Source organism: Echinops telfairi, unplaced genomic scaffold (genome assembly GCF_000313985.2).
Source record: "Echinops telfairi isolate 266 unplaced genomic scaffold, ASM31398v2 ScPeMD7_7475;HRSCAF=8513, whole genome shotgun sequence".
Lineage (NCBI taxonomy): Eukaryota > Metazoa > Chordata > Mammalia > Afrosoricida > Tenrecidae > Echinops > Echinops telfairi.
Window position 1 is genome coordinate 299560 of NW_022111379.1, and position 13147 is coordinate 312706.

Consider the following 13147-nt stretch of genomic DNA (forward strand, 5'->3'; position numbering starts at 1 on the left):
TTGACCTTTAGGAGTGTTTTCCAGTTGAGTCTGATGGGGTGCCACGCCCTGGCCGCAAAGTCTATTTTTGGTACTCCCTCGGGACTTTCTTGTTCTGCTCCCTTTGCTGGTCTGTTGCACGCCCTTAGTGTTTTGCCTCGAGGTGGTGGGGTCAAAGTGGGCGCAATTCCCACACTGTGTCTCCAGTGTTGTCTTCTGTAGGGCTATGGGTCAGTGAGGGATGTCTTATCTCATAATGGGGCCGGCCATATGGTCCTCTCTGTGCGTTGGCTGCTCTGAGCAGGGATATTGTCCTCAAGGATTGGTGGGCCAGGATGTGCTCCACTCTCTCTTCCTCCCGCTTCTTTTGCTCCCATGTACTCTGATCAGAAGAATTTACTTCAGAGGACAGCACTGAAGCTACAGCTCAGGGAGAGGGACATGTCTGATCAGACAGTGGGCCGACCAGCCTTTGTTCTTATAGTTGCTTATTTTATCAAAATTTCTGGTGTGTTAGCTAAAATACCATGGTAATAATAACCTATATCAATAATTTTTAAAGCAGTGGTAAAGGAAAAAGGAGAATCCTTAAAAAGGCTTCTACTCAGATACTAATAATGTTGTAACTAATAATGTTGTCATTCAATGGAGAACAATTTTACAAAACAAGTGTGGTATTAATATTCATGTAATCTAAGAAATACTACACTTAAACAATTTATAACTATATTTATCACATAGTATTCTATGATTAAAATTGTGTGGTCTGCTATGGGAAAAAGCTCATGGTGGGGGATGACACCATGGGAGGCCACACAGGGTGACACCGGTCCTAGTGACATAATTAGTATTCCTTCTAGCATGTGTGCGTGTGCGTGTGTGTGTGTGTGTGAATAAGAAAAAGGTTTATATACAAGAGCAATTGAATATTGAGAAAACATCCCAGCCCAGTCTAGATCAAGTCCATAAGTTTGATATTAGCCGATACGTCTGATACCAATCTATAAAGTCCTCTTCAAACTCACGAAACACATGCAATGACGCCAAATGTAGGAGGATCACAGGCCAGTGGGTTGGAAGTCTTCTGGATCCAGTGGCGGTGTAAGCATCTCAGTGCCGGCAGGGGTCTCTGTGTGGCTTCTCCAGCTGCAGAAGTCTGGTTGCATCAGGGTAAGTCCATGTGGCTTCTCCAGCTCCCAGGGCGTAGTGTCATGTGTCTTGTCAATAGAGCGTCTCAGGGAGTTAGCTGAGAGAGAGAGAGAGAGAGACTGTCTCCCACCAAGGCCGTGTCCACACAGAGGCCTCATTGGCTACGATCTGATTGACAGACTAGACTCCACCCCTTCACTCTTAATCCTCTCAAGTCTCAAATTGACACCAAATTATGTAACTACCACAATTATTATTTGTATCCTTCCAGGAAATGTCAGTTGTTGTTTTTTATCATTTTATTGGGGCTCTTACAGCTCTTATCACAATCCATACATCCATCCATTGTGTCAAGCACATTTGTACATTTGTTGCCATCATCATTCTCCAAACATTTTCTTTCTACTTGAGCCCTTGGTATCAGCTTCTCACTTTTTTCCCTCCCTCCCCGACTCTCTCTCCCTCATGAAACCTTGATCATTTTTTTTTCATGTCTTACACGGACCGATGTCTCCCTGTACCCACTTTTTGTTGTCTATCCCACTTCCTTCTATCTTCTGATGCTTCCTGCAGCCTTCAATATTTGCCCACAGTATCCTTCCATATTGCAATTGAGGCTTGGATTTTTTCTTCAATTCTTTCAGCTTCAGAAATGCCAAGCATGTGCTCTCCTTTTGATTTTCAAAGTCTAGTTCTTTACACATTTTTATTCTGTATCCTCATGCTACCCTTTAAACTTCTGTTTAGCTATCTCTTCTCATATGTGGTTTGATGTAGCTAGTTTGATTTCTGTGCATTCCATTTGGTGAGGTCCTCATCACCATTTATGTTGTTGAAAAAAAGTATTTCCAGTGAACAGGTTGTTGGTCTTGCAAGATTCGATCCTGTAATCTCTGGCCTCATTTCTAACACTGAGGCCATATTTTCCATTTGCGGATCCTTCTTTGTTTCTAGTTTTGCACTCTAGTCATAAGGAATTATTAGTAAATCTTGATTGCATGATTGCTCAATTTCACACCACAGAAGTTGGTAAAAATCTTCAATTTCTTCAACCTTGGCATTAATGGTGGTTCATAATAGTTGTAACAGCTGATATTTGCTGTAGGAGAATGGATATTATCCCACCACTGATCAGGACAGATCTTGATATGTTCTTTATGACAAGGAAGGTGATACTATTACTCTTCAATTTATCATTCCCAGCCAGGCACAGATTACCCAATAAGCCAGGTGAGCACGTGCTTAGGACATCAGCAACGCAGAGGCACCAGTTGTTCAAAGTAAGGGCTCATAGATGCCAAGCACACAAGAAACAGGGGGAAAGGAGCTGCGCAGTAGGAGGGAACTGGCAGGGGACTAAATGAAAGTGATACCGGTCCCTTTGTGTAGAATGCGCTGGCCAGAAACACGCAGGATCCGAGGGTGGCCAGGTGCAAGGCTGTCTTAGCTACACTTCATTATCTTCAAATACCTTCATTGTTATCTGTCTCCTAAGGGACTGGTCTCTCCTGATAGCAGCCTCACCATCCACGCTCCTATAGAGTTCCGTGACTGCACTGGTTTCACTTCTCGGCCTTTTGGCTGAGATCAAGTGTAGTACCTGACTGCACTTGTTCCCAAGCAGGTCTAACTTGTTAGCATTTACATACAGTTCTGCCCTACGTTTTGTTAACAATATTTATAACTTCAAATATTTATAGCTTCAAAATGTGTTTGGCATACACAAAGATGCAATCTAACATATATTTAACATAATACAACCATAGGTAATAGTTTAATATAATACTAATAGAGCAAATGTCCAAAAAATTGGAAATATTAATAGTTTAATGTAGAATTAATAGTTAATTTATATATCAAGTATTTTCATTGTTTACTACATGGGATACAGTACCTAATAATCTATAAACCAAAACCCACACTCAGTGCCATTGAGTCAAAGCTGACTCATAGTGAACCCCGTGGTATCTGAGACTGAAACCGTGTATGGGAGTAGAAAGCCCAGTCTTTCCCTTGTGAAACTGCTGGTGGTTTTGAACTGCCGACCGTTTGGATTGGAGCCCAACTCATAACCACTCTACCAATATTAACGTATACATACTAATAAATGATGGGCTAGGCATAGGAAGAGGACTTAAAATTCCATATTCATTGTGCAAAATATGTTCTGTATTGTAACAGTGAGTGCGTTTCTAAATTTGTCTTCCAAGAAATCAACAAAGGGTATTTATCAGAACATTGTATTTCTATTTCATCATTATATTCATGTATCTCCCTGTGAAATAGTTGAACCATTCCTCATAAGGAATTAAATTGACTATTTAGATAATAAAAATTATGTAAATGGTTTTATTTTCCATTTTCCTTCAGACTAACTTTCTTTTAAGAAGTTGACTGACATTGTTCCAACTCATGAAGCAACCTTGCTTGTGGAGAAGTAGTGCTACCATTACATCAGTTATCTACATATTTCTGAACAGGAGGGGCAGCCAACAGTTCCACACAGACATAAAATGTATACTTTATCAACTTTGTATATGACAGTAATTCCGTGCTTCCTTTCCTTTGCTGAATGACTGGATCCACCTCACACTCAGTTCTCTCTTGTGGGCCACATAGGAGCACACCAGGGACACTACGATCACATGAAGACTGACAAAGCTGGTCCTGGCCGGCACAAAGCGAACCGCGGCAGGTACTGGCAGTGAGCACGCCCTTGTGTTTGCATCCTGCTCTGCAGTTGCTCTCCTCCCCTCAGGTACCAGCAGTTGTCTGAGGAACTGTGAAGACCCAGCCTCAAAAGGTGAAGAGACACCAGCCTTTAAGTATCAAGTCAAGATGCAAAGCAAATTCACGGAGATGTGTGACGGATTTACCACCAGTCATCAGGACAACACGAGAATTACATTATTTCCTACTGACTTTAAACATTCTTCCTTTCTGGAAATGATGATGGCAACATATGCACAAATGTGCTTGATACAATTGATGGGTGGATTGTTATAAGAGCTGGAAGAGCCCTTAACAAAATTATTTATTAAAATTAAAAATATATATATTCTTTCTTTGACTCTCAGATCTGAAGATTGAAATTAAATGTGCCAAATCCATTTTTTATTTGAGTTTTCACTTTAGTTCAGAAATTTTACTTATTTTATAAAGTTATTTACAGTTATTTAAGTGTATTCACCATGGGAGAAGCAGATTTAAAAGTCACGTAATTTTATATCTAGGTAAAGCAAAATGGCAACAAGAAGAACACAGAATGAAAGCTGGCGGAAGATAAAAAGAAAAGGATTTGTGAATCTCTAAGATAAACTCTAAAAGTAACTTCCTTTTAAAGACATAATGAATCAAAAGAGACTTGTACTGAATGCTCAGGTTTAATGGGTACAAATCATTGAACTAGTACTACTAGTCCTGAACTTACTAATAGCAACATAACGAAATTTGTTCCAAATTCTGCATCCAATCCTTGCTTTAGTTTAAAAAAATTAATAATAGCATAAAAAAGTCTTATAAAAAAGATTTTAGAATCTGAAATAGTCACATCTGCAGACCCCATAAATACAGATCTTGTTTTGTGGAATAATTTTTCTTCTAATGATGTAATCTTTTAGATCAAAAGACATGATTGTTGAGATGGTTAAGTTTATTGTGCCAACCTGACAGATAAACACATGTGGGGTTAATTGAAGGGTGAGAGATAATTGGCTCAGTGAGCCTCACCTTTCTAGTTCTTGGGTCTCTTGCTTTCTGATGGTCGGACCAGGGTGCAGCTGCCTTAGCAGTTCCCTGCTTTAGCTGGCAAGGCTCACTTCCTGCAAGACATCGCCGAGAAGCCACATGGACCTACCCCGATACAGCCCTGGGTGCTGGAGCAGCCGTGTGGAGACCCCTGCCAGCGCTGAGATGTTTACACATTCACTGATTCAGCTCTCCTCCTGCAGTCGGCATCATTGCGTGTGTTTTGTGAGATGGAAGAGGACTTTATGGATTGGTGTCAGACATTTGGGCTATTAATGTTAGACTTATGGGTTTGGGCAGCACTAGGTTGGGATGCTTTCTTAATGTACAGTTACCATTTATATAAAACTCTCTCTTATACATATGAGTTTCTGTGGATTTGTTTCTCTAATGTACCCAGACTAACGCAATGGTCAACATCACAGTGGACCATTTGAAATGGTACTGAAGGAAGCACTCTAAGCTGCACTGAAGGCATTTGTAAAAAACAAGGCGGTAAGAATTGACAGAATATCAATTAAGATGTTTCAGCAAATTAATCCAATGCACTCCTCACTCATCTATGCCAAGAAATGTGGAAGATAGTTAGCGGGCCAACTGATGGGAAGAATTCATATTTGAATGCAGAAATTACCGAACAATATCATTAGTATCATAAACCAAAGCCAAACCAAATCCACGGCTGTCTCAACCATTTGGACTCATAATGGCCCTGGGCTCTTTAGGGTTTCTGAGACTGTATTTCTATTACAGGGACAGACTGCTTCATCTTTTTCCCTCAGAGCATGTGGTGGATTTGAACCACTGGCTTTGGTGTGAGAAGCCCAACAGGTAACCCATTGCACCATCGGGGCAAGTAAATTTTTGGTCAAGATAATTAAAAACAGTTTGATACAGAAATTTTAGAAATTCAAGCGGGATTCGGAAGAGGATGTGGAATGCGGATATCATTACTGACATCAGATGGATTTTGGCTGAAGAGAGAATACCAGAAAGAGGTTTATCTCTGTTTTATTGACTATGCAAAAGCATTCAGCTGTGTGGACCATAACAAATGAGGAATTCTAGAACATCTCATCCTATACACAGATCAAGAGGTAACCCTTCTACATAAGCAAATGTGGTGAAGAAAGATCATGGTGCCCGGCTATCAAAAGACATAGCATCTGGGTCTTAAAGGCTAATGGCAATCCAAAATAAGTATGGGTGGCCCAAGGGCTAAAGCAGAAAGCAAATGTTTGGAGAATGATGATGGCAACAAATGTACATATGTGCTTGACACAATGGATGGATGGATGGATTGTGATAAGAGTTGTATGAACCCCCAATATAATGATTAAATTAAAAATCACTATAATAACTGTAAAAATAAAATTAAAATGTACAAGTGTGCTTGACACAATGAATGTATGTATGGATTGTGATAAGAGTTGTATGGGCCCCCAATAAAATGATTTTTTTAAAAGAGGTAACCCTTCAAATAAGAGAATCTCTCATGGTTTAAAACCAGGAAATGTGAACGTCAGGGCTGTGTCTTCCTGCTCTTCATGTTCAGTGTCCATGCTGAGTAAATTATCCAAGAAGCTGGACACTGCAAAGACGAACAGGGTCTCAGGATTGAAGAAAGACGTGGGAACAGCCTGTGTGATGCGCAGATGACACAACCCTGCTTGCTGAACGTGAAGAGGATTTGAAGTACTTAACTGAGGAAGATTGAAGGCTTTAGTCTTTAATATGGATTACACCTTATCATGGAGAAAACAAAATTCTCAAAACTGGACCAATAAGTACCATCATGATAAGCAGAAAATGTTGAATTTGTCAAGGATTTTTCACTTAACTTTAATCCACAATCGGCACCCCTAAAGCATCAGTTGAGAAGTCAAAGGATGCACTGCATTGGGACAAGCTGCCGCAAAAGCACTTCCTAAAGTGTTAGCAGCAAAGAGATCCACTTGAGACCTAGCGTGAGCCTGCCTCAAGCCATGGCTTTTCAACCACTTCATAAGCATTCGAAAGGTAGACAAGAAGAAGTTAGATCGAAGATCTGATGCCTTTGAATTATGGTGCTGGTGAAGAATGTTCAATATACCCACAGACTGTCCAAAGACTGAACAAATCTGTCTTGGAAAAAGACATCAGTCAGACCACTCTTTGGAAATGAGGATGGAAGACTTCTTCCCATGTACTTTGGACACGACACCAGTCCCTGGTGAAGGGCATCCTGCTTAGTAAAGTAGAGGGTCAGCAATAAAGAGGAAGACCCTCAATGAGACGGACTGACACAGTGGCTGCATAGTGGGTCCAAACATTGCCACAGTGGTGAGGACGGTGCAGGGCTGATCAGGGTTTCATTCTGCTGTGCGTTGGTCACTATGAGTGGGAACAAACTCTATGCTACATAACAACTTCTACAATCGTCCTCACTGATTCTACTACTCATTTTCTCCCTTCTGGGTTTAATAGAAAAATTAGCACCTAGAAGAAACATGTGGTTTTATTGTCATTATAATTTAACTAGTCTTCTATTCTTAGACAATTTTTTCTAATTTCCTTTTTTACTATCTTAAACCGGTGCAGTGAACATCCTTATAAGTACATGGCTGCTCCTGTGTGTGAACTCTTACATACATCACCACGTTTGGACTTCATTTCATTTTCCATGAAGTTTTCTCTACAGAGGAGAGAATGTGCTGCTATCAGAGCACTTGGCAGTACTATTGTCCAGATTCAGTTACTAAATTGGCTCCTGAGTGCCAGTGATGCTTGTGAAAGTGAGAGTAAGAGCAAAGAGCTTGCCAAGGCCTGTCCAGCCTGCCTGGCGTCAGCCTATGACGGATGGCCTACCCACGGAGCAGAGAGGCCTGACCTGGAAATGCACCATCTTGAAGCCTGGCTGACTGCCAGCCGAGCAGGCATACATCTTCAATGTGAGGAGTCAGGAGGAGAACCAGGATGATGCTTGCCCTTGGGCTCTGGAGCCTGGTGCCTTCACCTCAGCCCCTGGGTCAGTCCTGACTCCTGGAGACACTGGGTGACAAAGGAGAACTGCTCCATGGGCTTTCCTAGGCTGTACTCTTTATGGCAGTAGATTGCCAGGTATTTTCTTCCACTGGTTTGAGGCTGGTGGACTTAAACTGCTAACCATTGAGTTAGCAGCAAAGTGATTAAGCATGGTTCCACCAGGACTCTCTCTCTTATCCTTCCCAAACCAAAGGCTCCCTGCTACTGACTCACTCCTGACTCAGAGAGACCCCGTGACAGAGCAGAACTGCCCTGGCAGGTCTCCAGGACTGGATGTCTCTAGGGAAGCAGCAAGCCTCATCTTTCTCCTCCGGGTGTCCAGTGGGCTCAGACCTGGCAGTTAGCAGCCCAGCACAACTCACTGCACCACCAGGGCTCCTTCTCTCTACCCTAGAGCAGTGGTTCTCAACCTGTGGGTCGAATGACCCTTTCACAGGGGTCACCTGATTCATAACAGTAGCAAAATGACAGTTATGAAGTAGAAACAAAAATCATTTTATGGTTGGGGGGTCGCAGCATTAGGAAGGTTGAGAACTACTGCCCTGACTCAGGTTAAAGTGCCCTCAGTTGAGAGTTCAAGACCCTGGACAGCTCAGCGAGTGTCCCTTGCCATTGCCCCACCCATTCTTCTTCAGGGAACGGGCTTTCCTTTACAGAGATTTTACTTAACTTAGCAGTAACGCTAACTGATTGGTCCCAAGTGGAACTCTACCAAGTTTTAAGAGCCTGGGCTTTGTCTTTACAGCTGACCCCTCTTGATGACCATTTCTAAAATACCTTTAAGAAAGGTATTTATATGGCTTGCTAAGAAGTGTGGTCCAAGTGGAAGTCGCACAGTCAGTAGTCAAGATGGGCTGGGCTAGAACTCAATTCTTCTGATGCCATGCTATGCACTTAAGAAAGAAGTATAAAGCACTCACAAGGTGTGTACCATTCGGCCCAAGTTCCTGTAACACAACTCGGTCTCTCAAGTAAGAGCAAACTTTATTTCTCTCTCGTCATCCCGGAGTCAGACCGGTAGGACAGGGCAGTAGGCTGCTCTGCTCCATGAGGTTATTCAGGGGCCGAACTTCGCCTGAGGCATGGAGCATTTACTTTGTATTGACTATGGAGCCTGCCTGAGCCCTGCTGGTGTGGTGTTCACATTGGGCTGCTAACAGTAAGGTCAGCGGTTCAAACTATCTGGCTCTTCCACAAGAGGAAGAGGAAACTGTCTACTCCCATAAAAAGTACAGCCTCGGAAATCCACAGGAGCAGTTCTACTCTGTCTGGTAGGATCACTTAAATTTTGGAGTATGAGACTTTTGTTCTAGAATTGAACGGTTCTGACAATGATTGCATAGTTTGCATAGCCTAAACTAGGGGTCCTCAAACTTTTTAAACAGGGGGCCAGTTCACTGTCCCTCAGACCCATAGGAGGGCTAGACTGTAGTTTAAAAAAAACTATGAACAAATTCCTCTGCACACTGTACATATCTTATTTTGAAGTAAAAAACAAAATGGGGCAAAAACACCCGGTGACCAGGATAAACATCCTCGGCGGGCCCCATGTGTCCCGCTGGCCGACCCTTGACCAGACTCTAGGGGTAGTGTGGATGTTTGGTTTGGTTACCTTGGATGTTAACCCAAAGCTTGGTGCCTTGAGTCTACTCAGAGGCCCCGCAGAAGAGGGGCACATGGCCATCGAAAAAACCACGAAGCACACTCTACTCTGACCCACATAGGGTCACTGTGAGCCAGAATCTATTTGATAATGAGCCTTGACTGGTTGCTTTTCTGTATGTGTGTGAGAAGCCCAGGTGCCATAGTGCTTACGAGTTGGGCTGCTAACTTCAAAGACAGCAGTTCAAAACCATTAACTGCACCTCCGGAGAAACACAAGGCTTCCTACTCCCATAAATAGCTACAGTCTTGGAAACCCACAGAGACAGTTCTACCTTATCCTATATCAGTGGTTCTCAACCGTCCTAATGCCGCAACCCTTTAATACAGTTCCTCATGTTGTGGCTACCCCCAACCATAAAAACAATATGTAATTATATATTGTGAAATATTTATTTCTAATTACAAATAAATGAAATTTTGTCTTGAAGCATGGTATAGCATGGGTAGCAGTCTTCATAGAACAACAGTAAACTACATTGCTACATTTTGCTACAGTATACATAAAAAAGCCAATGTCAAAATAATAATAATTTCTAAATTATCAAGGGTTCATGAGGGAGGGAGGGCAAGGAAGGAGGGGGAAATGAGGAGCTGATACCAAGGGCTCAATAGAAAGCAAATGTTTTGAGAATGATGATGGCAACAAATGTACAAATGTGCTTAACACAATGGATGTATGTATGGATTGTGATAAGAACTGAACGAGTCCCCAATAAAAAAATGTTGTTTTTTTTAAAGCCAACGTCAGTGCGAAGGTTGAGATAGCTTCTTTCTCCCCACATCAGAAATTCTCAGGGCAGTCTTTGCAAGAGCACAACGAAGATCATCTTCCACAACAAGTCTACTTCTGTAGTTAGACTTGATAACCAACAAGCTGGAAAACCTTGTTTCACAAAGATCTGTTGTTGGAAATGGAAGAAGAAGGTGCAACACAGTCTCAGACAGAACAGGATATGACTGCACACACTTGATGCAGAATTTTGTAACTGGCACTGTAGAGAAGTCAGTTCTCGCTGCATCGCTGTTAATAAGTTCAATTATGAACATCTTCAATGAGACAGGAACATCTTCAACTCTGACTGTGAACGGGCTTCTGGCAAGTGAAGTGGGTGTCAGGTAGATTTGGAAAGTACGATGAAATTTCATCTCCAAGCATGTGCAAGTGTTCTTTCACAGAAACTATCATCGTAATCTTTTTGTCTGGTTCAATGTCACGTTCCTCAAAGAAAGCAGATAAGGTAGACAACATGTAAATTTTATTTTCATCCTTTTTTTTTATTTTTTTTGCCAAAGCTGAAGTTTCATTTGGAATGATTGGATTTTTTCTGACAAATCGAGGCATGTTGCATTTGGTTCTTGCAGTGATAAATTTAACTCATTCAAGGTGGCAAAGATGTCAACCAAGTAAGCTATTTTCTGCAGTTCTCTTTTGTTGCTGAAAAGTGCTTTGAACTGGGGTCTTGCTTTCTGGTTAAAAACGTTTTGAGTTCATCATGAAGCTCAAAAACACATTTTAAAACTTTTCCTCTCGACAACCACCTCACTTCAGTGTGAAATAGCAGAGCATTATTCGCACATCCAACTCGTTGCAGTTGTGAAAACAGTCGACTGTTCAAAGTGCTCGCCTTGGCAAAAATGACAGAACTTATGACGCTTTTCATTACTTCTTGTAACTCTTGTGGCAGCATCTTCATTGCTAATATTTGCCGATGAATCATACAGCGAGTTCCAATGACTGGGTGACTCATTCAGTACCAAACGTTGAAATCCAGATCGACATCCTAGCACAGCTGGAACACCATCTGTGCAAACACCACAAACCTTTCCCCAAGAGACCTTATGCTCTTTCAGAAATGAACCAACTGTGTCACATCACGTGCAGTAGTTGTTGTTTCAGGGGGATGTAAAAAGAAACTCATCTTTATAGTCGCCATCATTAATAATCCTCACTTAAACCAGTAACTGTGAACAGTTTGCAACGTCTGTAGATTCATCAAGCTGGATGCTAAATATTGGAAGTGGAGCAGATTTAATTCCCTGGATTACCTGATCATGAATATCAGCAGACATGCCATTTATTCTTCTGCAGACAGTGTCATTAAATAAGGAAATTACACTCAATTTCATAACAAATTCATCTCTGATCATAACTCAAACAATATCTTTGGCCACTAAATATGAAGCTTCAATGGCTGCTATGTTTTGTTTGTGGTACTTGCCACCAGTGTCAAGTCTGGCTTTCTTGAATCCATCAGCTTTGCTTCTAAAATAGTTGGTATCCTTGCCAGCAAAGCTCGGATGCTTGCTCTCAAAATGACGTTTTAGTTTGTTTGGCTTCATAGATTGGGCTGATAGAACTTCACAACAAATAACACATTGTGGTTTCTCAATTCCTGCTGTAATTATTGAGGTAAAACCATATTGTAAAAAATCCTCACTATATTTTCTTTTCTTAACATTCTTCTCTACACCATCCATTGTCATGGGATGGTTTGCTAATGAAAATAATATGTAACAATAGCTTTAATACAGAAGATGATACATGCACAGTTCAGTCAATACAATTCATTAAAGTTTCCTATAATTTACCATTCTGTGTGGTGTTTTTACATGCCTGTTACTATCACAAGGGTGTAGTATTCACATCAACCTCCGCTGAATATAAAAAGACCGAGCAGAATCCAGATAAAGTTCCCATGGTACAGATGTTTTTTTGATGTTGCAGTAGTTGATGACTTTACAGTACATGATTTTACATTTACCCAGTAATTATAATTCATGAAGTGTCGTTTTACCTCCAATACTGCTGCTTTCAACACAGTAGCTGCTTTCAACACAGTAGTTATTCTCTACACAGTAACTGCTCTCTAAACATGTGTGACTGGTCCGCATAAGCACATTGTGGCGCCAACCCTGTCAAATACACCTGTACCTGTACAGGGTGTCTGTGCGGGGTTGGCGCGATGATGTCGTCACGCGGTATTCCTATGTAGGCATATCTGCATGTGGGCGGACCTGCCTGGAGATGGATAGAGGAGTGGTGTCTCATTTCCTAAGACACGGGAAATATGTGTTTTCCAATGGTCTCAGGTGACCCGTGTGAAAGGGTCGTTCAACCCCCAAAGGGGTCATGACCCACAGGTTGAGAACTGCTGTCTTATATGATCACTGTGAATCACAATCAAGTAGGTGGCAGTGAGGTGTATTTTTTTTCCTTTTCTTCTGTATACATATTATAATTCAACTAAAAGTTTACATAATTAAAAAAGAAAAGAAAGCGTTACTCAGAAGTTGCATGCTGCCCCTTCTCACCTCTCATTGGCCAAAACTTGCTCGAAAGACCATTCCAAACTGCAAGGAACCTGGGAAATTTATTCTCTGGCTGGATGGCAATATGCCCAGCTAAACACCAGAAGGGTTTTGTTTGTGTGTTTTCATTAACAGGGGGTCCTGGTAGTGTGATGAGGTGCCTAATGTGTGACCACTATGCCACCAGGGCTCAGGAAAGCCTCCATTGTCAATACAAAATCACACGGTGTGACTATGTTCCCTGCCTCAAGAGAAGATAGGCCCCTGCATGACC

The 13147-nt window shown here is 41.7% G+C and overlaps 1 protein-coding gene and 1 non-coding gene across 2 annotated transcripts in view; one reads left to right on the top strand and one right to left on the bottom strand.

The window, feature by feature from the left end:
• MTFMT (mitochondrial methionyl-tRNA formyltransferase) overlaps positions 1 to 13147 on the bottom strand; it is a 45068-nt gene that overhangs the window by 25914 nt on the left and 6007 nt on the right. The window lies entirely within an intron of this gene.
• Positions 2690 to 2879, top strand: LOC115867927. Its single transcript, XR_004045325.1, has one exon. It is a non-coding gene; the product is annotated as a U2 spliceosomal RNA (small nuclear RNA).